This window comes from Puma concolor, chromosome A2, assembly GCF_028749965.1.
Source record: "Puma concolor isolate L17-30 chromosome A2, mPumCon1.1.hap2, whole genome shotgun sequence".
In the NCBI taxonomy this organism is placed as follows: Eukaryota; Metazoa; Chordata; class Mammalia; order Carnivora; family Felidae; genus Puma; species Puma concolor.
This window is the reverse complement of record NC_141668.1, coordinates 77,761,300-77,780,034: the sequence shown is the minus strand read 5'-3', so window position 1 is coordinate 77,780,034 and position 18,735 is coordinate 77,761,300. Positions and strand designations below refer to the sequence as shown.

Here is an 18,735-nt window from a genome sequence, read left to right as displayed (position 1 = left end):
GCTGTCATTTGACCTGCTGCACAGGCTCAATCTAAGCAAACTCTGGTTTTCTCAAGCATCACAATGAGAGGCAGACAATGTAAGTGTTTTCCCAATTTAAAGGAGGAAGACCAATTCTGTCCTCCAGAATACTTCTGTACTTTTAGGGCTTTTTTTTTTTTTTTTTAATTTTTTTTTCAACGTTTATTTATTTTTGGGACAGGGAGAGACAGAGCATGAACGGGGGAGGGTCAGACAGAGAGGGAGACAGAGAATCGGAAACAGGCTCCAGGCTCTGAGCCATCAGCCCAGAGCCTGACGCGGGGCTCGAACTCACGGACCGCAAGATCGTGACCTGACTGAAGTCGGACGCTTAACCGACTGCGCCACCCAGGCGCCCCTACTTTTAGGGCTTTTAGAGCAAATTACAGTTAGATTTTATTTTATTTTTAAATTTTATTTATTTTGAGTGAGAGAGAGTGCGTGCAAGTGCGTGCTCAGGGGAGGAGTAGGAGAAATGGAGAGGGAGATGGAAAGAGAGAATCCCAAGCAGGGTCTGTGCTGTTAGTGTGGAGCCCTACACGGGGCTGGATCCCATGAACCATGAGATCATGGCCTGAGCTGAAATCAAGACTTGGAAGCTCAACCAACTGAGCCACCCAGGTGCCACTACAGTTTGATTTTACATGACATTTTTCTTCTCATTAAAAGACCCAACCCATTAAAAATGGTTACAAATAATGTAACATTTTAAATATGGGAAACTTATAATAAAAAAAAAAGAAAAATTTGCATATATTTATACAAATGCTTTTGTATCTTTGTGTATGTATGTATGTGAATAGGTAAAAATGCATATTTCTAATCCTCATCTATTTACAACTGTATCTGTGCTTAGTCTTAGTATGTAATAAGTCTGTTCAAAATTTTAACAATTTATAAAACTTACTATTTTTTTTGTTTTTTTCTTTTAAGTATTTAAGGAATGATTAGTCATTGTAGAAAACACAAACTTTTTTTTTACAAAAGGAAAAATTGATTGTCTTATTCTACCAGAAAAAAAATAACCAATTTGGGGGCATATCCTTATTTTTCTCATGCGATTATGTCTGTATGTATATATGAATCTATATGCCTATAACTACATCCACATTTATTTATACTTTTGATTATAACAAATCTTGAACCATACCCTGTAGTTCTATCCTTGATTTTTTTCATTTCTCCAGTTAATATTATGTCGCACTTTTCATTTTATTTTATACTAGGATCATTATTATATATATTCTATCTATATAGTACATCATTGTTTTGATGTCCTATAAATTATTATCATTGGAGATTATTTTCACTAGTAAAATGAGCACTAATGTTAGTGAATATACTTATTCTTACATTCTTATAAATGTGTATCATTATTTCTTTAAGATTAATTCTCAAAGATAAATTTTCTGACTCATATGATGTATATGTTGTGGCAGAGATTTCTAGCCATATCCCAAATTTCTCTCTGCTTCCGAGGAACCAGGTACCTCATTTCCCGGTTCCACCTGCAGTTGGGTGTGGCCACGTGACTGAGTCCTAGTCAGTGGCATAGAAGAGTATGATTCTTTTGTGCCATCTCTGGACTAAGATAATTGACAATCAGATCTCCTTCCTCCAGGTCCTCTTTCCTCTGGGGTGCCAGGAGGCAGCAGAGGAAGAGGTATGAAGGACAGAACAAATTTGTGCTCCTTAACCACCATGTGGAGCGAGCTACCCTTTAACTGAACCAGGAACATTCATCTCAGGGGTTGGTCGAGTGAAAGATACTGGTCTTGAGCCATTATATATTTAGGATCTTTAAAAAAAAATAGTGCTTTATGGTACGTAATACACTTGTTTTTAGAAACTTTGATACATATTGTTAAACTACATCACTCAAAGTCTAAGCAGTGAGGGTATCCCTGCTGCTCTCTTTAAAAAATTTTTTTTTATTTGAATGTAGTTGACATACAATGTTATATTAGTTTCAGGTGTATAACATAGTGATTTGATGAGTTTATAAATTAAGCTGTGCTCATCCAAAGTGTAGCTGCTGTCACCATGCAACACTATTACAGTATCATTGACTGTATTCCTTAGGCTGTGCCTTTTATTCCCGTGACTTACTCATTCCATAAGTGGAAGCCTCTATCTCCCACTCTCTTTCACCCATTTTGCCCACCTCGCACCCCTTCCCAGCAGCCATTCATTTGCTCTCTGTACTTACAGGTCTGATTCTGCTTTTTGTTTGTTTGAGGGTTTTTGTTTCTTTTAGATTGCACATATGATTTCTAACCAAGATTATACTCAAACGTTTACAGTCAATTTTAATATTTACTAGAAAAGGTCTGGTAATACTTTCTAGAGATTCTCCTACATTGATCCTTCTACATGACCATTATAATCATGTTGCCAATTTTCCTATAAAGGTTTAAAGGAGATGGTTAAGGCTGCAACTGATGTAAAATTAGTAATTTTAGCATTCTTTCATCATTGAAACGTACATATATTCTAATTATTTATTGTTATGTTGCTGTTATAAACTGTTTTGTATGTATAGATTTGCAAAGTGAAGTTATTTTCTTGCATGAATTTCTTGGAAATATGGGAATTCAGATCACTAGTAGCAATAAATCTACAATTGTTCTTAAAGATCATAGTTTGCCTCTCATAAAGAATATGTACAGACAGTTTCATCAGAGTAAGCCAGTTTGACCCCAAAGTCAAATATCCTGTTTTGATATTAGCATTAGTTTTTTTTCAACATAAAGAAAATAAAATGTTACCTTTTCATTTAATTGCATTTCTTCTGTATCAAAATTAAAGTTTATAGGCAGATATTGAAGTTTATTGAAGTTTATAGCATCTAGGCGGGTTCAAATTCCTTTAATGTAAATTATTTATTATCTTTGTTCACTTATCTGTTGGGGTCTTGATTTGAATAAATTGTATGTATTACAGATGGATCATCCTTGTAGTGATCTGTACTCAATTAAAGTTTCTAGGATTTGTTTTTACTTAATTCAACAATCCATCAGGAACTAGACTGATATACTGTATGTGAGCTATGTACCTAAGTTAAGTTTTCCATAAATTCTAATTAATTATTCTCATTTATTAATTTTCTTGTCTCTGTTATTTCCAGATGTTACCTATGTCGAATAAAAAAGTTAAAGTTTCTTTCAGACATTTTCACTATATTCTTTTTATCTTCATGAAACTTATTTTTGTTCTAGGGGCATACTGTTTTGATTACAACTGTTTTGAAATGTGACTTGATATTTGATTGGGTTGTCAGCCTTCTTAGTTTTTCTACTAAAAACATTTTTGATCATCTCTTTTTTTCCCTTTTTTTTTGCAACTTAAATAAGTTGTGTCAAATGGCAAGAAAACAAGTGGGAACTCTTTCATTTAATGGGCATGGTATCCACTCCACAGATCAACTTATGTAAAAGCACCTTTTAAAAAGTATTGGTCAATAGGTCACTATTTCCATTGTGGAGGAATCATACAATACTCCAGAGGTATTTTGCTTACAAATAGTGTGTTTTTCGGGTGCCTGGGTGGCTCCGTCGGTTAAGCGTCTGACTTCAGCTCAGGTCATGATCTGTTTGAACCCCGTGTTGGGCTCTGTGCTGACAGCTCAGAGCCTGGAGACTGCTTTGGATTGTGCATCTCCCTCTCTCTGCCCCTTCCCTGCTCACTCTCTCACTCACTCTCTCTCAAAAATAAATAAACATTAAAAAAATTTTTTTAAACAGCAATGAAAAAACACAAAACAAATAAAACAAATAGTGGGTTTTTCTTTTTTTACTGAAGTATAATTGACATAATATTCTGTGTTTCAGATGTATAACCTAATGATTTTATATTTGTCCATATTGCAAAGTGATCACAGTAAGTCCAGTTAACATCCATCACCATATAGAGTTACAAAATTATTTTTCTTGTGATTAAAACTTTGAAGATCCTCTCTCCTTACTACTTTCAAATATGCAATATGGTATTCTTAGCTGTAGTCCCTGTGCTGCACATTACATCCCCATGACTTACTCATTTTGTAACTGGAAATTTGTATCTTTTGACCCCCCCTTCTTCCATGTTGCTCACCCCCCATCCCCCACCTCAAGCAACAACCAGTCTCTTCTCTGTATCCATTAGCTTGATATTCTTTGTTTTGTTTTGAAAAACAGGTATTTTTAAAAAAGAACTAAGAAACATGTGATTATTGCTTAAAATAAAACTAAAATAGTATTATATGAAAGCATCTCCTTTATTAGTAAATCCAAATATACATACACATTGCAGGGATTTTTCCCTTACTTGAAATATCACCAGATGTATGCCCATCTTCTCTGATAACTGTATTGTCTTATATTCTGCATTTCCTCTAATATGGAAATCCAGAAAACTTCAAGAAGATTTGGTACAATGTCTTAAAAGCTCAAGGGTTAACATGAAATGTTTGATATTATAAGAAGTCAGGAAATGCAGCTATTTTTTTTTTTTGAGTAATGGAACTATATTTATATCTGGAAGTTAATTAGATATTATGCCTTATAACCAATATGGTCTAATTCATAATGAAAGTATTTTATGAAAAAATAAAGATTAAAATTTTCATTAAGACCTTTTGTGTTGGCAGTTTGCCTGTGCAGTTGATTTGCATAAAGCATGATTAATGATAACTAAAGAAATAGTCTAACAGGTACAGGAAAATGAAAAATTATCCTAATGAAAGAACATTTTATGGGGTAAGCATTTCAACAACAGAAACCCCCGTTCATTGGAAGTCTGTGACATAACATAACTGTGAAATGGTAATAAGATAAACTTAGTAGCCAGTGTTCCTTAGTTTGACTTGTTTACCTCTGGCATGAGTTTTCTAAGACAGAGGCTGGTAGTCCCGATTCTTTCTAAGAACTGCACAAAAGTCACAGGCAAATAACCAGTTCAGCACAATTTGACAGCACAAATGCAAACATTACAAACCAATTCATGTGCAAATAACTGAAAATGTGAAAAGAAACGTAGTAAAAACCTATGTCTTCTCGTATATTATTATTAAATTGCTGGATTACTTTCTCATGGACACATTTGAGAAGATCCAGTTTACAGCTCACATAGTATAATTTATGTGGCTTATGACAAATGTTTTCATATAGCCTTCATATAATAGCCCCAGGTCATGTGATATGAAAGATTAACATACGAATTTATATTTTGAATACAAAATTTAATAAATACTATTAATGCAAAATAATGTTAATAAATTATGGAACTTGTATGTGGAAGGAATGCATTGTAGAGCTCATTTATTTCAACTATAGTTCTTGACACAGGCTACAGTGGTTCAATACAATTTCTATTCTGGTTGAGTGACTATTGATTTTTTATAATTACAGGGAGAAAGCTGTGACATATTTACCATTTTTTTTTACTTGTAATAAGGATGGGCTTCGTGGACATGAGACCTGGGTGGTTGCACAGGGTGTCCCACTGTGAAGGGACTCACACTTGGTTTAATGTTCTGGTATTAATAATGCCAGGATACTAATAACATTTGAATAAGAGTTCCCTCCTTTTCATTTTGTACTGAGCCCTGCAAATTATGGAGCTATAATCAAATATTCTCTTGTATTAAGATTATCGATTACCCTCATTCCAAAAACTTCAGTCCTCTGCAAAAATCTATGATTTATTATTCCTTCTATACTTTCTTATCCTTAAAGTTCACAAAGAGAAATTATCAAGGGTAGACTGGTATGATTTTCTACTGGTCATGTCTTTTAACTTAATTTTTTTTCTTGATGAAATGTAATTTTTAAAAATAATTTATTTAAATTCCAGTTAGATAGCATATGGTATAATATTACTTTCAGGTGTACAATTCAGTGATCCAACACTTACATACAACACCTGGTGCTCATCACAACAAGTGCCCTCCTTCATCACCTGTTTTCGATTACAACTCATGCAATTTTTTTTTTCCTTTTAGAAACTATGTGAATGCTGTTGCAACTGCAAGCCATATTACGTAATCTCCTATTTCACCCTAAAACAGAAAAAAACACAGTAAGTTCCCTTATCTACTTCCCCTAGATTCAGTGGTCTTTACCATTGTGCACCATTACTTTCTCTCTCTCTCTCTCTCTCTCTCTCTCTCTCTTCATGCACGCACACACGTTTTTCTTATGAAAATAAGTCATTTTCATTTCAATTTTCAAATAACGAAAATTATTTTCATTTGAAAATAAGTCACAGCCGTTTTGACATTTCACCCTGAAATAATTCAGCTTGTGTCTTCTAAAAACATTCTCCTGTATAACCTGGGTACCATCCATGATATTTTAACTTGATCCAATAATATTTTCAGGTATTATTCCAATTTAAATATCTCTATCCTGAAGTATCTTTATAGATTTTTTTTTAAAACCTAGCATCCAATCCAGAATCAGGAATTCCACTTGGTTCTCATGCTACTAATTTAGCAAAAACATCTGTATTTCCTATTTTTCCTCCAGAGAATTTTCAACTTGATGAAAGCTGGAGCCCCTGTGGCTTATCCTCCTTTGATCGTCCAAGGAGGCTGAGTGATACAGGATAAAAGGCAATGTGGTGTAAAGAGTCTAGGCCTTAAGTAATATGTGCATGAATCCTAGCTCTACCACTTTGTTCTGTGACCTTAGATATTCTCTTTAAATTCTCTGTGCCTCGGTGTCCTTCTCTCTGAAAAAGTAGCCATATTACCTACAATAAAGCCATTGTTGTAAAGGCGAAATGATATGACAAATGTAAAAAACCTTGCAAGTGGATGGCAATTCATAAACATTTCCTCTTTCCATCCTTCCCTCCATGTGTGCTGAGAGTGGGTTTTTTTTTCCAATATGGAGAGTGAGATTGAAAGAAAGAAAAAAAGGAAACGTTCTATCTGCCAGTGTTAAAAACCTTTTTGTCTTGTATCATCTCCAAAGTGCTAACAGATTTTACAGTATATCAAGTATACTGAGATTCACTCTAAATTTCAAGGGTATATACAATCAGGTTGTATTTTGAAACTGTGGCACCTGGAAATCAGAAACAGTAAAGTTTAGAAAACGCACCTTATGCGTAAACGAATGGTTACCGCCCTTGAATGTGACATGGCAAAACTCCAGGAAAAGCAGAAGAGGGTCACAGCTACAATGAATTACTCTCCCATCCTTCCAGACTCCACTGGGATTCTGAATGCCAACAGGTGTGATGATGACCCCCTTTCTTGCCATTTGCTGCCAGGCAAGACTCTCTTCTCTCTCCAGTTTTATCAAACTGGACCAAAGCTTTGGAAATAGGGAAATGAGAACTCCAAAATGCTGTATGAACAGCAGGGACTGTGGGTTCCCTTTCTTTTTGATTCTGTCATCTGAAGTTGTTCTCTACCTCCTGTGCTTCTGGGGCTTTTCCATGAGGAGGAAGAGGGTGGAATGGGACTGGGTACCTTACAGTGGGAGGCTATGGATAGGTCTTCTTTGGTTATGAATTTCTGAATTTTAATGGGAATGCGATGTCTTTCTTCTGATGAGTCAGGACAACAGCAATCAGCCTCAGAGGTTTCTCTATGCTGTAGTTTTGATTAATTAAACTGAAACTTTTTTTCATTTGAAGGCAAATCTTGGAAATACTTTTTATTTTTTTTTTATTTTTTTTATCATTTTTTTATTTATATATGAAATTTATTGTCAAATTGGTTTCCATACAACACCCAGTGCTCATCCCAAAAGGTGCCCTCCTCAATACCCATCACCCACCCTCTCCTCCCTCCCACCCCCCATCAACCCTTAGTTTGTTCTCAGTTCTCAACAGTCTCTTATGCTTTGGCTCTCTCCCACTCTAACCTTTTTTTTTTTTTTTCCTTCCCCTCCCCCATGGGTTCCTGTTAAGTTTCTCAGGATCCACATAAGAGTGAAACCATATGGTATCTGTCTTTCTCTGTATGGCTTATTTCACTTAGCATCACACGCTCCAGTTCCATCCACGTTGCTACAAAAGGCCATATTTCATTTTTTCTCATTGCCACGTAGTATTCCATTGTGTATATAAACCACAATTTCTTTATCCATTCATCAGTTGATGGACATTTAGGCTCTTTCCATAATTTGGCTATTGTTGAGAGTGCTGCTATGAACATTGGGGTACAAGTGCCCCTATGCATCAGTACTCCTGTGTCCCTTGGATAAATTCCTAGCAGTGCTATTGCTGGGTCATAGGGTAGGTCTATTTTTAATTTTCTGAGGAACCTCCACACTGCTTTCCAGAGCGGCTGCACCAATTTGCATTCCCACCAACAGTGCAAGAGGGTTCCCGTTTCTCCACATCCTCTCCAGCATCTATAGTCTCCTGATTTGTTCATTTTGGCCACTCTGACTGGCGTGAGGTGATACCTGAGTGTGGTTTTGATTTGTATTTCCCTGATAAGGAGCGACGCTGAACATCTTTTCATGTGCCTGTTGGCCATCCGGATGTCTTCTTTAGAGAAGTGTCTATTCATGTTTTCTGCCCATTTCTTCACTGGGTTATTTGCTTTTCGGGTGTGGAGTTTGGTGAGCTCTTTATAGATTTTGGATACTAGCCCTTTGTCCGATATGTCATTTGCAAATATCTTTTCCCATTCCGTTGGTTGCCTTTTAGTTTTGTTGGTTGTTTCCTTTGCTGTGCAGAAGCTTTTTATCTTCATAAGGTCCCAGTAGTTCACTTTGGCTTTTAATTCCCTTGCCTTTGGGGATGTGTCGAGTAAGAGATTACTACGGCTGAGGTCAGAGAGGTCTTTTCCTGCTTTCTCCTCTAAGGTTTTGATGGTTTCCTGTCTCACATTCAGGTCCTTTATCCATTTTGAGTTTATTTTTGTGAATGGTGTGAGAAAGTGGTCTAGTTTCAACCTTCTGCATGTTGCTGTCCAGTTCTCCCAGCACCATTTGTTAAAGAGACTGTCTTTTTTCCATTAGATGTTCTTTCCTGCTTTGTCAAAGATGAGTTGGCCATACGTTTGTGGGTCTAGTTCTGGGGTTTCTATTCTATTCCATTGGTCTATGTGTCTGTTTTTGTGCCAATACCATGCTGTCTTGATGATGACAGCTTTGTAGTAGAGGCTAAAGTCTGGGATTGTGATGCCTCCTGCTTTGGTCTTCTTCTTCAGAATTACTTTGGCTATTCGGGGCCTTTTGTGGTTCCATATGAATTTTAGGATTGCTTGTTCTAGTTTCGAGAAGAATGCTGGTGCAATTTTGATTGGGATTGCATTGAATGTGTAGATAGCTTTGGGTAGTATTGACATTTTGACAATATTTATTCTTCCAATCCATGAGCAGGGAATGTCTTTCCATTTCTTTAAATCTTCTTCAATTACCTTCATAAGCTTTCTATAGTTTTCAGCATACAGATCCTTTACATCTTTGGTTAGATTTATTCCTAGGTATTTTATGCTTCTTGGTGCAATTGTGAATGGGATCCGTTTCTTTATTTGTCTTTCTGTTGCTTCATTGTTAGTGTATAAGAATGCAACTGATTTCTGTACATTGATTTTGTATCCTGCAACTTTGCTGAATTCATGGATCAGTTCTAGCAGACTTTTGGTGGAGTCTATCGGATTTTCCATGTATAATATCATGTCATCTGCAAAAAGCGAAAGCTTGACTTCATCTTTGCCAATTTGGATGCCTTTGATTTCCTTTTGTTGTCTGATTGCTGATGCTAGAACTTCCAGCACTATGTTAAACAACAGCGGTGAGAGTGGGCATCCCTGTTGTGCTCCTGATCTCAGGGAAAAAGCTCTCAGTTTTTCCCCATTGAGGATGATGTTAGCTGTGGGCTTTTCATAAATGGCTTTTATGATCTTTAAGTATGTTCCTTCTATCCCGACTTTCTCAAGGGTTTTTATTAAGAAAGGGTGCTGGATTTAGTCAAAGGCCTTTTCTGCATCGATTGACAGGATCATATGGTTTTTCTCTTTTTTTTTGTTAATGTGATGTATCACGTTGATTGATTTGCGAATGTTGAACCAGCCCTGCATCCCAGGAATGAATCCCACTTGATCATGGTGAATAATTCTTTTTATATGCCGTTGAATTCGATTTGCTAGTATCTTATTGAGAATTTTTGCATCCATATTCATCAGGGATATTGGCCTGTAGTTCTCTTTTTTGACTGAGTCTCTGTCTGGTTTAGGAATCAAAGTAATACTGGCTTCATAGAATGAGTCTGGAAGTCTTCCTTCCCTTTCTATTTCTTGGAATAGCTTGAGAAGGATAGGTATTATCTCTGCTTTAAACGTCTGGTAGAACTCCCCTGGGAAGCCATCTGGTCCTGGACTCTTATTTGTTGGGAGATTTTTGATAACCGATTCAATTTCTTCGCTGGTGATGGGTCTGTTCAAGCTTTCTATTTCCTCCTGATTGAGTTTTGGAAGAGTGTGGGTGTTCAGGAATTTGTCCATTTCTTCCAGGTTGTCCAATTTGTTGGCATATAGTTTTTCATAGTATTCCCTGATAATTGTTTGTATCTCTGAGGGATTGGTTGTAATAATTCCATTTTCATTCATGATTTTATCTATTTGGGTCATCTCCCTTTTCTTTTTGAGAAGCCTGGCTAGAGGTTTGTCAATTTTGTTTATTTTCTCAAAAAACCAACTCTTGGTTTCGTTGATCTGCTCTACAGTTTTTTTAGATTCTATATTGTTTATTTCTGCTCTGATCTTTATTATTTCTCTTCTTCTGCTGGGTTTAGGCTGCCTTTGCTGTTCTGCTTCTATTTCCTTTAGGTGTGCTGTTAGATTTTGTATTTAGGATTTTTCTTGTTTCTTGAGATAGGCCTGGATTGCAATGTATTTTCCTCTCAGGACTGCCTTCGCTGCGTCCCAAAGCATTTGGATTGTTGTATTTTCATTTTCGTTTGTTTCCATATATTTTTTAATTTCTTCTCTAATTGCCTGGTTGACCCACTCATTCGTTAGTAGGGTGTTCTTTAACCTCCATGCTTTGGGAGGTTTTCCAGACTTTTTTCTGTGGTTGATTTCAAGCTTCATAGCATTGTGATCTGAAAGTATTCATGGTATGATTTCAATTCTTGTAAACTTATGAAGGGCTGTTTTGTGACCCAGTATATGACCTATCTTGGAGAATGTTCCATGTGCACTCGAGAAGAAAGTATATTCTCTTGCTTTGGGATGCAGAGTTCTAAATATATCTGTCAAGTCCATCTGATCCAATGTCTCATTCAGGGCCCTTGTTTCTTTATTGACCGTGTGTCTAGATGATCTATCCATTTCTGTAAGTGGGGTGTTAAAGTCCCCTGCAATTACCACATTCTTCTCAATAAGGTTGCTTATGTTTATGAGTAATTGTTTTATATATTTGGGCGCTCCGGTATTCGGCGCATAGACATTTATAATTGTTAGCTCTTCCTGATGGATAGACCCTGTCACTATTATATAATGTCCTTCTTCATCTCTTGTTACAGCCTTTAATTTAAAGTCTAGTTTGTCTGATATAAGTATGGCTACTCCAGCTTTCTTTTGGCTTCCAGTAGCATGATAAATAGTTCTCCATCCCCTCACTCTCAATCTAAAGGTGTCCTCAGGTCTAAAATGAGTCTCTTGTAGACAGCAAATAGATGGGTCTTGTTTTTTTATCCATTCTGATACCCTATGTCTTTTGGTTGGCGCATTTAGTCCATTTACATTCAGTGTTATTATAGAAAGATATGGGTTTAGAGTCATTGTGATGTCTGTATGTTTTATGCTTGTAGTGATGTCTCTGGTACTTTGTCTCACAGGGTCCCCCTTAGGATCTCTTGGAGGGCTGGTTTAGTGGTGACAAATTCCTTCAGTTTTTGTTTGCTTGGGAAGACCTTTATCTCTCCTTCTATTCTAAATGACAGACTTGCTGGATAAAGGATTCTCGGCTGCATATTTTTTTCTGTCTAGCACACTGAATCCTCGTGCCAATTCTTTCTGGCCTGCCAAGTTTCAAAAGAGAGATCAGTCACGAGTCTTATAGGTCTCCCTTTATATGTGAGGGCACGTTTACCCCTTGCTGCTTTGAGAATTTTGTCTTTATCCTTGTATTTTGCCAGTTTCACTATGATATGTCGTGCAGAAGATCGATTCAAGTTAGGTCTGAAGGGAGTTCTCTGTGCCTCTTGGATTTCAATGCCTTTTTCCTTCCCCACTTCAGGGAAGTTCTCAGCTATTATTTCTTCAAGTACCCCTTCAGCACCTTTCCCTCTCTCTTCCTCCTCTGGGATACCAATTATGCGTATATTATTTCTTTTTAGTGTATCACTTAGTTCTCTAATTTTCCCCTCATACTCCTGGATTTTTTCATCTCTCTTTTTCTCAGCTTCCTCTTTTTCCATAACTTTATCTTCTAGTTCACCTATTCTCTCCTCTGCCTCTTCAATCCGAGCCGTGGTGGTTTCCATTTTGTTATGCATTTCGTTTAAAGCGTTTTTCAGCTCCTCGTGACTGTTCCTTAGTCCCTTGATCTCTGTAGGAAGAGATTCTCTGCTGTCAGCTATACTGTTTTCAAGCCCAGCGATTAATTTTATGACTATTATTCTAAATTCACTTTCTGTTATATTATTTAAATCGTTTTTGATCAGCTCATTAGCTGTTGTTATTTCCTGGAGATTCTTCTGAGGGGAATTCTTCTGCTTGGTCATTTTGGATAGTCCCTGGCGTGGTGAGGACCTGCAGGGCATTCCCCTGTGCTGTGGTGTATAACTGGAGTTGGTGGGCGGAGCCGCAGTCAGACCTGATGTCTGCCCCCAGCCCACCGCTGGGGCCACAGTCAGACTGGTGTGTGCCTTCTCTTCCCCTCTCCTAGGGGCAGGATTCACTGTGGGGTGGGGTGGCCTGTCTGGGCTACTTGCACACTGCCAGGCTTGTGATGCTGGGGATCTGGTGTCTTAGCTGGGGTGGGTAGGCAAGGTGCACAGGGGCAGGAGGGGCAGGCTTAGCTTGCTTCTCCTTAGGTGATCCACTTCAGGAGGGGCCCTGTCGCCGCAGGAGGGAGTCAGATCAGCTGCCGGAGGTTTGGCTCCGCAGAAGCGCAGAGTTGGGTGTTTGCGCGGAGCGAGCAAGTTCCCTGGCAGGACCTGGTTCTCTTTGGGATTTTGGCTGGGGGATGGGCGGGGGAGATGGCGCTGGCGAGCGCCTTTGTTCCCCACCAAACTGAGCTCTGTCGTCAGGGGGCTCAGCAGCTCTCCTTCCCTTTGTCCTCCAGCCTTCCAGCTTTCTGAGCAGAGCTGTTAATTTATGACCTCAGACGCTAAGTCGCGCTTGCTGTCGGAACACAGTCCGTCAGGCCCCTCCGCTTTTTGCCAGCCAGACTCGGGGGCTCTGCTTGGCCGGCGAGCCGCCCCTCTGCCCCGGCTCCCTCCCGCCAGTCCGTGGAGCGCGCACCGCCTCGCCGCCCTTCCTACCCTCTTCCGTGGGCCTCTCGTCTGCGCTTGGCTCTGGCGACTCCGTTCTGCTAATCCTCTGGCGGTTTTCTGGGTTATTTAGGCAGGTGTAGGTGGAATCTAAGTGATCAGCAGGACGCGCGGTGAGCCCAGCGACCTCCTACGCCGCCATCTTCCCTCCAGGTTATCCTTGGAAATACTTTTTAAATAAATCTATGGGGTCTGTTTGATTTCTTATCATTTGCCCTGTATTCTCATGTTTCACAGTATAAATGTAGCTCTCTGACTTACTGCTGTCATTTTGCAAAATTAGTTATTAAATCTAAGTCTGAGGGACTCATACCCTAATTTGTTTCCTTGACTTTGATTAAATAATCATCCCTGTCTTTGTTATTTGATCTGCTATGAGGCAGTACTAAAAACAGTACACTTTCTGCCTTAGGGACTGCAGGACCCTTTAATCCTCTTCAATCCACTTTTTAACCCTGTTGGGTTCATTTTAGGGGGGAATGTCACTCTCCTAAGGATTTTAAAGATGCTGCTAAAAAAATGCTCTTTCTCTCCCCACATCCTCTCCTTCTTCCCCCACTTCTTCTCTTTCTCTCTTTTTTTGGTATGCTTTAAGCTCAGAAAGAACTTGGCATATGAAAGTTTGTATTTACTTTTAGATTTACAGTTGTGAAAATGCTAAGGCTCTTCATCTTTTACTGTGACTTCCTATGCAGGTGCAGGTAAATTATGCCTGTAAGAAACTAGTTTGAAACAGTTACCCTTCATAGAAAATTTCACTAACAGTTAAGACCTAGGAAAAGAGAGATTGGTTAAAAAAAAGTCCGTGTAATTGGCGCGGTTTGGAGTCAGGCATGTAGTAAGCTTCAAACTTCTCATTTGAGCCTTTCGGTGAGCTTGGCCTGGCCAGGGTTTGGCCAGTTCCCCGGAGTTGTGGCTGGAGTTTGGGTCAGGTGCTGATTAGAGGTAAACACAAAGAACGACTAGTTCTGTTTGGAGACATAAGCGGAGTTAGACACTAACTGGTTGAAAAACATTGCTTTTTCTTATTTCAAAACTTTAAACCTCTATTAAGCTAAATATTAGGGTAAAATGGAACAGACCCGTAAAAGTGAAAAAGTGAAAAAAATGAGAGAAGAGATGCAATTAGCAAATCAATAAGACAATTTAGAATGAAAGAATAAGTAGAAGAAATGTCTGGAAAAGAAAAATATTACAATTTGTAGCTTCTGAAGACTTTCTCAAAAAGTGTTAAGTTTGAGGAATTTATTTTAAAAATTGTATCACTTTTCATAGTCATGCTACCATGATAATTTGTTTTAGTGAAAATCAGAATTACCTGTCTGTAGTCTCTTTTATGTATATGCATGATGAAATCAGAAAATGCAGACCTGCTTCCCTTTCTGGCTCTGCGGTGGTCTGGGTCAGCACGGTGACAGCACCTGGGTCCTGGGTTTCTATGCTGCTAGCGAGGTCTGGCTACAGCTGAGGCAGCCTGTGTTGAGTGGTACCCACAGCAAGAAGGAAAGACCTTACCTACCTCATCATGCTTCTTGGGCTGGGACTGAGCATGATGAATGCTTCCCTGAAGAGCACCAGACATCCAGGTTCATCACTTGCCTCCATTTTCACATCAGGTCCAGCCCCTTTCCTGGGGAGATGGTAACCATATTCTGTTCATAACCCTCATGTGAATCCACTGCCCATTGGTGACGAAAGTGAATAAAGAGAACCTGGGATCACTTCCGAGGCCCTGAGACCACAGCACTGGTTTGGATTATTACTCTGGACACGGATGAGAAAAGTGCATGGGACATCAAGCTCACCTTCTTTACTTGTATCAAATGATGACCAGTGTACTGATCTTCCATTCCTTTGCTTGTGGAAGAAGATTGGCGTAAATAAATTAACTAACTAACTTAGATTGGTCGCAGGAAAGAAAAGCCCAAGAAACCAACCAAACAAAAAACCCAGTAGAGAGCCAGCTGGTAGGGGACTAGCTGTGTTTCCAATTTGCTTCACTTGAATATTTTTAAGCTTCCCTAGGCCTTATTGTCTTCATCTATAATATGAGGGATTTAATTTTTTAAATATACTTTAAAAATTGATTGTAACATACATTGAGTGAATAAGCAAATCATATGATGAATATTATTTGCCCCCCAGGATCGACCTTTGTTCCCCTTCCCTTATTAACCCCCAAAGGTAACCACTAACCTGACTTACAACATCATAGATGAGTTTTTGCCAGTTTTTGAATTTATATAAATAGCATCATACATTCTATACTTCTTTGCATCTGATTTCTTTTGTTCAGCCAGATCTCCATGGGATACATTCAATTCTTTTGTGGAGCAGTTTGCTTGTTTTTACTGCTATGTTCTGTTCCACTGTATGAACGTACAAACAGTTTTTATCTATTCCACTGTTGATGAAGATGTGGGTTGTTTCCATCTGGGGACTAGTATGAATAATTCTTCAGTGGACATCCTTGAATGTGTATTTTGGTGTGATAACACATGTATATGTGCCATGGAATTGCTAGATCACAGGTTATACGAACACTCAACTCTAGATGTTGCCAACAGTATTTCTAGAGTTGTTGTATTAAGTATATAATATGTTAAAGTTACACTTATTCCTTATCCTTGCCAGTTCTTAGTACTGTGAGTCTCTTTAATCTTAGCCATTTGGGTGGATGTGTGCTAGTATCTCATTGAATCTTCAGTATACAACTCAAAGAATTTTTACATGCACATTCACGCACACACATGACCACTACCCAGATCAAAACAGCATTGGCAAGACTCTCAAGAAGGGTCTCTTGTATCCATTCACAGTCAGTGCACCCCACCAAGAAATAGCCACTACCTAACTTCCATCAGAGATTGGTTCTCCCTGTTCTTGAATTTTATATAAATGGAATCATGCAATTTCTAGTCACTCAGCTCTCAATTCATTTGCTCATTTTTTATGCCTGTAATATTAATCAGTGTTATTTTACACAACAGCCACCTTTCCTTTTATATGCAGTATAATATTCCTTTTAATGAATATGTTTCATTTTATTTATCTGCTCTCTTGGTGATGAAGAGATTGCATTGTTATATTTTTTGGCTATTAGATACAAAGCATCTGTAAATACTCTTGTATGTGTCTTCGGTGAACCTAAGTTCTCATTTCCCTTTGGTGTTTACCTAGGAATAAGATTGCTGGGTCATAGAATAAGTTTAGCTTTAGCAAATATTGCCAAATAGTTTCCCAAATAGGTTTCTCCAATTTAAACTCCCATCAGCAATGTCAGAGAGTTCCAGACTCTTGCCACCATTTTATTCTTTAGGTTTGTTAATCTTTAGTCATTCTTGGGGTTGTAGAGTGATATGTAATTGCTGTTTTAATTTCCATTTCTGTGATGAGTAATTATATTGAACATATTTTCTTTTGTTTTTTTGGCTGTATCAATACCTTCCTTGGTGAAATGTCTCTAAAGTCCTTGTCTTACTTTTTAATTCTTTACTACTGATTTATATGAGTTCTTTATGTATTGTAGATGGGACTTCTTTATTGTATCTCTATATTGTCTATATCTTCTCCCAGTGAAATTTGTCTTTCATTCATAATATGGTGCTTTTGTTTAGAATTCTCATAGTATTGAACAAATATGTTCTTTTAGTTACCAATATTTAAATACTAGGAGATTTTATATAAATATCTGGATTTCAGATATCTTTTAAAATACTGTAAGACTTCTGAAACATCCTGCTTGAGATCTCATATACTTAAGACTCTATAGGAGCTGCCCACATGAGATGCCCACCATGCTCTCTGTTTTCTATACCAACACAATTCATGGGTTCACGTTACCAGCCTAGTCCAATAGGCACCCAGTATGGGGCCCTGCTCTGAGATAGTCTCCTTTTTTAAAGTCTGAGTTCTGCTAACCAGACCTCTTTTGGATTAACAGACTTAACCAGTATGAGGGATAACACATGTCTTTTGGGGATCACATACTTAATAATGTCAAATCTCTGGCCACCAAATAATAAATACTTTAGTGCAATTAAGTACATACTTTCTACAATAGTTTCTTTTTCAAGAATCAGAATACAATGCACAGAATTTGGGAGAAGCTAAGAGTTCAAAAGGTGTTTAATAATAGTGGAATTATTTCAGTTTAAGTAGTGGAATTAGTGGAATTTGACCAAATGTGTCTTAGAATGCAGACCTAAGAAACCTAAAATATTGCAACCCAAATTTCAGAATTTCTCTCATGTGTGTATGTGTGTGTGTATGTACATATACATGTATACTCATATGGAAAAAACCTTAACTGTAGTTATCAGGAGGTTAAAACGTAAAACACGTATTCATTCCCTTCCCAAATATCACTTAAGAGCTTCTGCATTGGCAAGGTACTCGTCTAGGTGTTAGAACCAGAGAGGGGACAAAATAGAGGAGTTCCCTGCTTTCAGAGTTTCATTCAAGAATGAGAACAAATTGATACCTAGATACACAATAAAAATTTGAAAACATCTACAAGTTTAAAGTGTCAAAATTAGATTCTTATAGTAATCAAAACTGTGGTATTGGTGAAAGGGTAGACAAAGAGATCAACAGAACAGGCTAGAAAATACAGACATAGACCTGCGCAAATACGGTCAACTCATTTTTGACAAAGAAGCAAAGACAATTCAATTCTTTTCAACAACTGGTGCAGGAACAACTGGACATCGACATGCAAACTAGAAATATGACAGAAACCCCTTTCACAAAAAATTCACTTAAGATGGATCATGGACCATGACGTAAAGTGCCAAAACCATAAGACTCCTGGAAAATGACATAGAAGAAAATCCAGTTGACTTTAGGTTTGGTGGTGACTTTTAGGTACAACACTGAAAGCACAATCCATGAAAGAAAAAAATAAATTGGATGATATCAAAATTAATAACATTCTGCAAAGATACTGTTAAAAAATGACAAGAAAAGCCACATATTTTTTAAGTATTTATTTTGAGAGAGAGTGTGCTGAGTAGGGGAGGGGCAGAGAGAGGTGGGGAGTGTGAGAGAATCCCGAGCAGACTCCTCACTGTCAGCAGTGAGCCCGACGTCAGGCTTGAACACGAACTGTGATATCATGACCTGAACCGAAATCAAGAATCCGACACTCAACCGACTGAGCCACCCAGGCACCCCAAAAAGCCACACACTGGGAGAAAACATTTGTAAACATATATCTGATAAAGGAGAAGTATCCAAAATATACAAAGAATTCTTAGAACTTGACAA

At 38.0% G+C, this 18,735-nt stretch overlaps 1 long non-coding RNA gene across 1 annotated transcript in view; it reads left to right on the top strand.

Annotated features, from left to right (window-relative positions):
* LOC147583278 (uncharacterized) overlaps positions 1-15,729 on the top strand; it is a 33,069-nt gene extending 17,340 nt beyond the window's left edge. Inside the window, exons 2-3 of the long non-coding RNA XR_015247808.1 lie at positions 6,002-6,078; positions 15,084-15,729. This is a non-coding gene — a long non-coding RNA (uncharacterized LOC147583278). The remainder of the gene's footprint in view (positions 1-6,001; positions 6,079-15,083) is intronic.
* The last annotated feature ends 3,006 nt before the right edge of the window (positions 15,730-18,735 follow it).